The sequence below is a fragment of the Callithrix jacchus genome, chromosome 3, assembly GCF_049354715.1.
Source record: "Callithrix jacchus isolate 240 chromosome 3, calJac240_pri, whole genome shotgun sequence".
Lineage (NCBI taxonomy): Eukaryota > Metazoa > Chordata > Mammalia > Primates > Cebidae > Callithrix > Callithrix jacchus.
Genome location: NC_133504.1, coordinates 53,054,717 through 53,066,209, shown reverse-complemented (window position 1 = coordinate 53,066,209; position 11,493 = coordinate 53,054,717). Strand labels below are relative to the sequence as shown.

The 11,493-nt window shown below is 36.0% G+C and overlaps 1 long non-coding RNA gene across 1 annotated transcript in view; it reads left to right on the top strand.

The window, feature by feature from the left end:
• LOC118152194 (uncharacterized) overlaps positions 1-11,493 on the top strand; it is a 165,711-nt gene that overhangs the window by 1,939 nt on the left and 152,279 nt on the right. The gene's annotated exons all lie outside the window — the stretch shown is intronic.

The following is an 11,493-nucleotide window of genomic DNA, read 5'->3' as shown; positions in this document are numbered from 1 at the left end:
TCATGTGAAATGCTATGGGACTATACAATTCACTTTAGTTGAATGTTAGTATGCCTCAGCACACAGATTTGTTTATATAACAGAATTTTGAGACAATCAATTTGAACCTATATGTGTTTAGCCTAATTATGCAATATTAGTTCATGTATCTGGAAAATATTATTTAAAATATACATTTAATGGAAACACAGGTAAAATTCCATTGTAAATGAAATAGGCATTATATTATATTTTATAAAGCTGCTGTCTTGTCCAAAAGATGGATTTTTATGGTAGAACTTTTATTAATCTGCATATATCAAAGTTTACCAAATGAATATTCATATAGGAGTACAGTTTTGGTTCTTTCTCAAGCACACTCACTCACTTTGGGAGACTATTTCCACTGGAGGTAGAGATGGACATGTGCAGCTGAGATGAGAGAAAACTAAACTACTGTATTTATATTTTGTCCTCTGACCCTCCCCCTCCAGCATATATTTCTTTTTCCTTTTCTTCACCATCAAATGTCTTGAAAGGGTTTTTTATTTCATTACTGTCTCAATTTCTTCACCTCTCACTCATTGTCCCTTTAGGGCACTCCAGTCTGGTTTCCACCTCAGACACAGGTCATTAGTAACTTCCATCTGGCAGACTTCTATGACTACCTCTCATATTGTTAGTGTTGCCACACCTTTCTGGTTTCTCTCCTACCTCCCAGTTTAAGTCCCATTTCTTCAGGAAGCATTTTCATATGCTCCTAAAACTATGTTGCAAAATCTCTGTAATTATTTATTCATGTACAGGTCAATTAATGTCTGTCTTCCCTGTTTGGCTTTAAGCTGCTGGAGAGCAGGGAGTATGTAATGTTCACCATTGATACTTAGTGCTTATGCCAAGGACAGGCACATAGCAGGTATGTGATAAGTATTTGTTGATTGAACGAATAGAAAAATGGGAGAGTCAGAAGTCGTGACCGACATACTATGAAGTCTTGGTGTCAGGCAGAAGAAACCAGTGCAAGCGTAGGGTGACCTCTTTCTTCTTTCCTCAGAATATAGCAGTTCATTAGAGGTCAGTGGAAGCTCTGCTTAGAAAATTCAAATTTGATTTCTAGCCAAATATTTATATTACCAAAATTTTCTTTTCACAGGAAAATTTTACTACCCATATCGTACTTCAACCTCTCATTAATCCAAATTTATTCTTTAAACCTGAGTTGCATCAAGTCTGTCATTAGCTGGGAAGGAAAGAGGAAACTATAAACTGTGTGCTATGCACAAGGTTTTCATAAGCTCTACATTAGGTGATCATTGTGAAAAACCCCTGAAAGGTGGTTATGTGTCATATTTCTAATTTATATGTAACAAGGGAGCCCACCTCATGCAGCTATCATAACTACACATAAAAGCCTTCGAATAGTGCCTGGCACACAGTAAGCACTCTCTAAGTGTAGGTATTGTAATAATTAAAATTACAGTCGAGAATTTGAGGTTTACAGGAGTTAAGTAGAAAAGTTTTACCTTGTGAATTAATTCTACTCTAACTAAAAGTGTGTCCTATAGGGAAGGACATCTTGCATACCCCTGTCACTTCAGGGCAACATTCCATCATGCTGCACTTCATAAATAACTGGCTCTGTCCTAAGGTACATAGAATAAATGGCATTTAATAGGTCATAGAAGGGAGACTATGTATCCAAATATCCTGAGTGTGCTTTGGCAGAGAGAGAGAGTCATTTTTAGAAAAGTCACATCCAGCTTTCATAAGTGACTGGAAACAGGCAGGAAAAGTTCTCACCTCATGAACCAGGAAGTGCTACAACAGCAGTCTGCATCCGCCAAACTGATGGAGCCAAGACCACCTATCTAACCTGATCTTTGTGGAAGTTATTTCTTCTCTACCAGATGGAGAAACAAGAGCTTAAACCCCACATGTCACACAATGAATGTCTTGAATCCGGTTGCTTGAAAATGTTTAGCATAATGTACTTCAGTAAAGCCTATCTAGAGGCTTTGCTCTAATTGGGCCCTCAGTGGGCTCTTAGAGGAATATGCTCCAGGGAGACTACAAATAAAACAAACGAAACATATAAAACAAAATGTTAAAATGGCATCAGGGCATTTGTAACCTGTGGGGACTGCGGCTTCAAGAGAAGTTAACTAACCTAAGTCACACAGTCTGTCAGTGGTCAAGCCAGCTTTACCTCCATTACATAAGGACTCAGTGGAATATTTTCTTTCTCTTTTTTTCTTTTGAAAGTTAGCCATTTATTTTATTTGAACTTCTATTTTGTTTGAGTTTCTGCTAATCTTTTTTTCAATTTATAGTATGATAATATTATACAAATTGGATATTGATTAACAACAAATTGGATATTGTTGATTAATAATAAATATCCAATTTGTATCATAAAATCAATATCCAATTTGTTAATCAATGACTAAGTATCATGTCAATGAATAGAGAAATGATACTTAGTCATTGATTAACAAATTGGATATTGAAATTTTTTTTTTTTTTTTTTTTTTGAGACGGAGTTTTGCTCTTGTTACCCAGGCTGGAGTGCAATGGCGCCATCTCGGCTCACCGCAACCTCCGCCTCCTGGGTTCAGGCAATTCTCCTGCCTCAGCCTCCTGAGTAACTGGGATTACAGGCACGCACCACCATGCCCAGCTAATTTTTTGTATTTTTTTTTAGTAGAGATGGGTTTCACCATGTTGACCAGGATGGTCCCTATCTCCTGACCTCGTGATACACCCGCTTCGGCCTCCCAAAGTGCTGGGATTACAGGCGTGAGCCACCACGCCCGGCCCTGAAAAAGTTTTATACTGATAATAATTATGCTAAAAGATTGCCTTGAAACATCATAAATTTTAATGTAATAGTAATGCCAACAATTATAATGATGAAAATAAGCTTAAAGGTTTTCCTCATTTCCTTTGCAGCAGGCAAATAAGTCATGAATCCCCAAAATGTCCTAAGCAGCAATAATATCTCTGTAATGGGAGCAGAAGCTCCAAAACAACTTATTTTGAAGGACAGCCTTTCTGGGTCCATATCAACTCTGTTGTTCACATTTTCTATGAGTCTCTCCCAATCTGAAAAATGCAGTAGCTGCAGCTCCGCCTCAATGACTACATCTCAGAATACATCAAACACTCAGCATATATCAAACAAGTGATGCTGCATTCATTAACTTCTAGAACATTCCCAAGAAACTACTAGTTATCCTATTTAGCTCACCTTCAAAAAGGTGGTTGAAAATCAAGGTACATTGGTAATGTAAGAGCCATTTGAGAACTGAGTGATGTGAAAAAGAGCGAAGAGGGAAATGAATGTTTTATATGGTCTTCTGAGACATCAACTAACGTCTAGAATAGAGCAGGTGTGCACAGCTCATGCTGGAAAGAGCATCCTTTAGGCTGTTGGTTACATGATTCCTGACTGAAAGTTCCTGTTCAGATTTTCATACTCAGAGAAAATGATGGATAGCAAGGCGTTCAGAAGAGGACAGCATGTGTGAGCAAGCTGAAGAAGGCTCTGTCTTGCTCTGCACCATCACAAAGAGCAGATTCAAACTCTCTCAATATTGGTTGAAAATAAGACCTTGAAAGAACAAAAGGGGTTATTCAGCACTAAATTAAAACATGATAATTGATCATCTTCCTTTAAATCATACAACATATAACAGAAGTAACTTTTGTTTCAAAGAAAGGCACTAGGGAGAGACATAAAACAAGAATCAAAACTAAAAGATTGGGCGTTTTTCTAATTAACTTGATATTCTTTGTTCTGTTTATAGTATACATAAGCACAGTGTCTATTTAAACAGAAATTTCCTTTTAAGTCGTTTCAAATTTTAGAAGCAAAAGCTCTGATGATGAAGAAGAGAGATATATTACTTAGTTGGCATTTTTTTTTTGAGAAATTTTAGTTGACTCTAAACTTAAAATGACTTAAAGATAATATTGCTTTGCACATTATTTGGGGTCTCCACTAATTCAATTCCAATGAGTTAATAGAAGCCTGGCTTTTGGGCATAGTCCTATTTATTTGTAGACAAGTTTTGTCTGATGAAGAATTATGTAATTTTACTAGTTCAGCGTTTTTCTTTCTTAAAATACGATCCGTTCCATATTATAATCATGATTTTAGCACTGAAGTTGAAAGCTCAGATAAATTCTGAAAATGATTTGTTAGTATATTCATCAGTTAGGTATGGTTACGATGACTTCTCAGTTATTTTTTTTCTTTTGCATATCCTCTCAGAGCACTCAGTGCATTCCATCATGATGTTTCCCCTTTTGATCGAAAATAAAATTGCAGACTATGGTTAGGAAGTGTATGACTATTAATATATGATTCTACCTTCATTAAATATATTTTATAAGATAATTAATGTCTTTAGCAATATCTAACTATACTATTTTACATCATACAGTATGTCATAAATACAAAATGTGACCAGTAGCCATTGAATAGATGTTTAAATATCATATAAATGTTATCATTTAAACATTACTATGTTTTTGGAAGATGTTGGCCAAAAGGTACAAAGTTTCAGTTATACAGGTTTAATAAGTTCTAGAGATCTAATGTGCAATATGGTGCCTATAGTTAATAATACTGTACTGTACACTTGAAATTTGCTGAGAGTATATCTTAAATATTCTCACAACGTTAACTATGTGAGGTGATGGGTAAGTTAATTAGTTTAATTGTGGCAATTATTTCACAAGGTCTTTGTATACCAAAACATCATGTTGTGCACTTTAAATATAAAAAATCTTTTATTTGTCAATTATATATCAACAAAGCTGGAAAAACACTAACATGTTTTCATGTTAATTTTTTAAAAAATAACTTCAACTTTTATTATAGATTCAAGGGTACATGAGGAAGTTTGTTCCATGAGTATATTGTGTGATGCTGATGCTTGGAATCCCAGTGATCCTGTTATTCAGGCATTGAACATAGAAAAACAAAGTAAAACAACCACTTTGAAGAACCAACAGATGGTTTTTAAAAAGTCAAAAAATATCAGATCCTGGCAAAACTGCAGAAGAAAGAGAACACTAATACACTGTTAGTGGAAATGCAGACTCATTTAGCTACTGTGGAAAGCAGCTTTGAGATTTCTCAAAGTTTTCAAAACAGAACTACTATTCAACCCAGCAGTACCACTTGCTGCCTTTCTTCTGCACTTTTACCAGTGTCTGTAATTTTTTGACTTTTTAATAATCGTCATTCTGACTGTTGTGAGATGGTATCTCATCATGGTTTTGATTTGCATTTCTTTGATGATTAGTTATGTTTTTTCTCCCATTCTTTAGGCTGTCTGTTTACTCTATTTGGTAAGTTCTTTTGCTGCACAGAAGCTCTTTAGTTTAATTAAGTTCTACTTGTCAATTTTTTTTGTTGCAATTGTTTTTGGGAACGTAGCCATACATTTTTTTGCCAAAGCCTATGTTGAGAAGGGTATTTCCTAGGTATTCTTCTAGGATTTTTGTAGTTGGAAGTCTTACATTTAACTCTTTTATCTATCTTGAGTTAATTTTTATATATGGTGAGAGATAGGGTACTGTTTCTTCTGCACATGGTAGCCATCTGAGAGGTGGCTCTTTCTGAGGACAGCTGGGGGGAAATAATTTGTTCCAGGCCTTTCTTTTTGACTTTTAGATAGTGGCCTCTTTCTATGTCTCTTCACATTGTGTTTCCTCTATCTGTGTCTCTGTGGTAATGTTCTTAACTAGCTATCAAGAATGTCACCATGATAGAAGATTTTTGCCAGCCAAGTTTTAGAGAGGGAAAAAAAATCTAACTTGAATTCTATCTGATTAAAAGGGGGCTGATTTGTTCAATGTTAGATTTAAGGCAGTGCCCAAGGTAAATTCATTTTTAAGTGGTTAGGTAGGAAATCAACTTTGGAAACTTTTATATGTGAGAGCAAATTATCACTCTTTATTAGATTCTTTCCAGAAATAAATAATAAAAACTATCAATGATATGCCATATAGTCACACCTATTTTCATAATAATTTCTATATATAGACCCAAATTATTAAGCAATACCAAACTGACCTATGGAAAATACTAAGGTTATAGCTATATGTATTTTCTTCAGATAGGATCAAAAAATGTTATTTTTCTGATTTAAACTGATATAGGGATGTGGTGAAGAGGGTGTCATATAAATGTCACTTTAATAATGGACCTATTGTTTTTGAAATGCTGTCCGGAGTAACTGCAAGGAGATTTTAACTATTATGTTTAGAATGTTTTAAAAGCAACGTGAAGTCAATTTTAAGTGTCAAATTGTCTGCACCATGGGGTGCCTGGGTGGCATTTGAATCAGTGCACTCAGTAGATTGGCCTCCCCAGTGCACCAGGTATCATGTCATTTATTAAAGGCTTGAATAGAACAAAAAGGCAGAAGCAGAAGGAATTAACCCTTTCCTTCCTGCCTGATTGCTTGAGCTGAGACATCCGTCTTTTCCTGCCCTTGGTGCTCAGGCCTTCAGGCTTAGACTGAATTTCAGCCCAATCATTGGACTTTTCAGTTCCATAATGGCATGAGCAATTATTATAATAAATCTTCTCTCATACATATATGTTATTTTATATATATATGTGTATGTGTGTGTGTGTGTGTGTGTGTGTGTGTATTATTGGTTCTGTTTCTTTGGAGAACTGATCAATACAACTAGTGAATCTATTTATTTTTAACTTTCAAGGACATTTTAAATACAATTAATAAACTTGCACAAGGTTTATTACATTTTTTCTATTAAGAGTTTTTAAGGGCTGGAAGCAGTAGCTCACACCTGTAATCCCAGCACTTTGGGAGGCAGAGGCTCAAGAATCGTTTGAGTCTAGAAGTTTGAGACCAACCTGGGCAACATAGCAAGACCCCTTCCCTACAAAAAATAAAAAAAAATTAGCTAGGTATGGTGGTGCATGCCTATAGTCCCAGCTACTTGGGAGGCTGAAGTGGGAGGATCGCTTAACCCACAAGGTCAAGGCTGCAGTGAGCTGTGACTGCACAACTACACTCCAGATTGGACAACAGAGTGAGACATTGTCTCAACAAAAAAGAGAAACGTTCCAAAGGAAAGGGACTTAATTAGTTGTTAAAAACTAATTTATAAATGGCATATTAAAAGCACTTTTAAAAGAACATCCTAATAGTAGCAGGATGATCACATGAGATTACATTTGTGTCTGTGTATGTGCATGCATTCTTTCTTATCAGCAGGGAAGAGACTTCTACTTGGTAAAGGCAGTCTAACTTAGACTACTATCAGGGCTTCTTGGAGTCACAGCAGGTAGGATAACCTTTCATTCTTTACCCCCTCCCCTAAATGATAGGTGTGAGCACTTTGGAGGCACTTCCAAAATTTGGCTTACAGAAGAAATACATTTTTGAGTCTTTAAAGCCAAGTTACATTAAGAATTTGGAGGTTTGGCAAGATTAATTCTTGTAATAAGACTCTGTATGGAGAATTTAAAGGGGCTCTAAATTCAGTGACTTACAGGGTTAGACAAGTAACATATATTAATTAAGCCATAGGTTGTAAAAAAATAAAAAGAAAGAGGACTACATCTCTGTCTCTACCAGTAATCAAAAGTACATACTTTACAGTCCAGCTTGGTTTTCATATATGAAAGACACAACATTGTTTCACAAAGTATCTTTTGCTTGCTAAGATTAAAATTTTGAGGAAAGATAGCTTGTCTTTTAGGCACTAAAGGAACATTTAGGCCACTGGGGTAAACAATGTAGCATGGGCTAGGAAGAAAGGACCTTTGTACACATTCAATTGTATTTTTAAATAGAAATCATAAGAAGTGACTCCATAGTAGGGATGATAAAGCAGCCACGCAGGCATCCAGTTATTGCCCCTGTGGACTGTCATGCAGCAGGGATGTTGAAGCCATGAGTGGGCTCCATAAGGGGTTCACTGTAGATTGAACTTGCATTTTGTATGCAGGCCATCTCTTTGGATCAATATCCACTTAGTACCTCATTTTTCTATTTCAGAAGAGGTTTGGGGAAAATTAGGTTGTTTTAGGGCAATGAAAAGGAAAGAGAAAGGGAAAGAAAGTGGAGAAGACATGTCAAAAGTGAAGTGAAGGCTCATAGGGAGAGAGATGGTGAAGGCACTGGGACCAACCACCAGAGTCAGAGTTGAATGAAATGACAGATGGGAGTGTCTTCATCCCGTCCTCCCAGTATCTGCTGTTTCCCTGCTCTTTGCTCTCATGTGAGGGTAAGAACTGGCTTTGCATTTCTGTGTCTTCCTAGGACCCAACAAATAGTAGATGTCCTGTAAGATTTTCTTCCATGTGAACCATGACAGAAACCATTATGTTTAGCTGTCCTATCTCATATAATAATCTGATATTTTGAGTAAAGCTTTTTGTAGGCTTGGCTCTAGTTTCTATGTAATATGCAGAGGAATACAGTTATATTTTGAAGATTGTGTCTATTTTTCACTTCTAGACTGCTTGAAACACATGTCTTATAAACAGATGCAAATATGCAGGACATAAAGTTTAGGCCTCATCCGTTTCTTATATTTGAACATGTACGCCCTTCATACTCCGGAGATTAAAACTTACGTTTTTAAGTTAAAAACTTTTATCTTTGAGTTATAAGAAATAAATTTAAAGTAATCCAAACCCACACTGCATTTTAAGAAGTCTAGATTGCTTTTGGGTCAGTTGCAAAATGGGCAATTTTAATAACATTAAACAGCTGCAGTGGGAATGAAGCGATCATGCCAGCTGCTTTCTTTTTCGGTTATTGTTATTGAACAGGTTTATATTTAGTAATGTAACCTGTTTACTACTCATTTACAGTGATTGTAAAAGCAAGTTTTGAAGAGGTGTGTTAAGCATATGGGTACCTTCTCTGCGCTTTGTTATTGTACACATTATGTTGAGAAATATTTTTATTAGCTTATTTGTTATCCAGACATTTATGGTGTTCAATACCATTTAACTTGTGTGCCTTATAACATCAGACATTCTAAATTAAGATGCAGTTGGTAATTCCATAGTTCTTTGAATTTGTGAACTAAGTTTGCAAACTGTGGTCTTTATGAGAAAGGATTCAATATTTTCAAACTTGGCAGAACTAGAGAATGTCCTTTTCAGTACAAAAGTCCATGGGAGCATTAATAAAAAATGAGGAACAATTGAAAGAATAATTCTAACTAATTTGTTTTTGGAATACAAATTTTTTTTTTTTTCTGGTCTTAAAATAGCTGAATCTTTGAGTGGTGCTCATTGAGTAACAGTTTAACCACTACTTCTTTGTACTTGTGATACAATCTAAGCCATGCTGGGTATATCTCATGTTTGGCATAATTCCAGGTCTTTGAATTCTGAGATTCATAGTGTCGTTGCCAGGGTGATGTCTTATCCCCCTGGATGCTTAGCATGGCCAGACAGCATTCTCACTTATTGAATTGTTTTGATGCGGTAGTTTCAGGCAAAGCACAGTTTAATATGTTCCAGAAATATGTATATAGGAATACACACAAGCTATTTATATATAATGCATATATATGCACATGTGTGTGTGTACACGCAGACACTATTTAAACTGTGACATAAAAACAGCAGGCATATTGAGTTGAATTCTGTATTTTAACACATTGGAGATGATCAATGCTATAATTTGTGTGGCCAGCTTAACTCATTTTTGCAGTTATTGGAAAAATGCTTTTCCTACCATCTTTGTTTAATTGGAATTTTCCTGAAATTACAAGGCAGGCTTATAAAAACTAGTTATTTACAATGTGTATCTGTTTGAATCAGACTTTCTATATACTGTGCAATTAAGGGAGAATAAAAAAAAATCTGGATCCTCAGCAGATGAAATATGCTAAAATGTGTATGCTAACTAAGTGAAGTCATTGTAGTTGCCTGCAGTAGGCTCTAGTGCCTCTGGTTATAATTTTGGAGTCCAAATAGGAGGTACTGGGAGGAGTGCTGGCCTTGTGATGTGGAGACCTGGACTCTGCCTATTAGTTACATTTTCTTAGGCAAGAGCCACAGCTCCTGTACATGACCCTTCTGAATCTCTGCTCTCCTGCCTGCAATATGTACTGTCCGTCATGAGGTCAGAATAAAGCAATGAGTGTGAAACCCCGTTGCAATATGTGAAATCCTCTATAATGTAAATAACAATCCCAAATGGAACAGATTCTTGGCTGCAGACCCTGTTTTCTGCATTCCTTCCCAGAAATGTTGTTCTACATCCTTTCCATGTTCCCTACAGCAAACTCACTTTTGTCCTCTGGGACTGTTCTCTGTCCCTTGGCTTGACCTGGCTGTTGGGAATTTCTTTGTTACTTTTGGTGCTCTTACCCTGAGCCCTACCCGCTTCTGCAGGTAGCATCTGTGGCGGGATTTTAATGTTGAGCTGTGGATCTTTGGCATGAGATGTGCTATTTTCCTGAAATGAGGGGGTCTGGTAAAGGGCTGTGAATTAGTTGCTGCCCTTGCTATGGGCCTTATTTGCCCTGTCATGGAAAGCAAAAGATCCAGCTTCCACATTAGCATTTCAATGCTAAATGCAAGAAGAATTGGTCGCTGGGTCACCAATATCTGGGACTTAAATTTTACCTGGCTCCAGAGAGTCTGCTGGCAATAGCCCACTCTTTCTGATTTTTAATTGCAGAAACACTTCTTTTTGAAGCGCTTCAAAAATTTCTGTTTTCAGTGAAGCTAAAGGATTTTGGTTCAAGCGTAATGTCACTGATAACAATGGAGAAGATAATGCTGTCTTTGCCTCAGTTTCTATGTTTGAAAAATTAAAAATGAGTTAAATTTTCACTGTATGTTGAGAGACTATATTAACTGTTTAAAAAGAATAAAAATTAAGTTTTCTAGAACCTGAGGCAAGTAGGAGAAATTATATTTTGAGCGTTTGCTGGAGAAGAAATTTTATCATAATTATCTCCTCAGTGTCCTATTGCAAAAAAAAAAATCTAAATCTTTGGGAAGGAATAGAATGACCATGTTTGATCTTTTGCAACAGCACATAGAACTATGGAATAAAATTAAGATATTTGTAATTGGGAATAGACCCTTTGTATGGTATTTGATCATTTGTGTTACATTTGTAAGTAATATGATCTCTGATGGATCAGTGAAACACTGTTTCATATAAGTTTATTGATAAGAGTAGAATAGCTTCATTAGGATTGTATCTGTTAATTTGGCAAAATTTAGTCATAAGCCAAATGCGCTGGAGAAAGTATCTGCCGTTTGATATTGTGTGCACTTTTGTTTGTGTATTAGTTCAATCTGGCTACTGGAGGAAAGGGGGTTTATGGTCTCAGGTTTTTAAAGCATTTTTCCTTGGTTTTCATACCCTTTACTTTGCCAAAAACATGCAATTTTACTTTCTGCTCAACTATGTTCGACTTCTTAGTATTATTCACTTTGGAAATGCCACAAAGATACTATCATTTCTGTCTTTTATGGTTTCAGGAGAT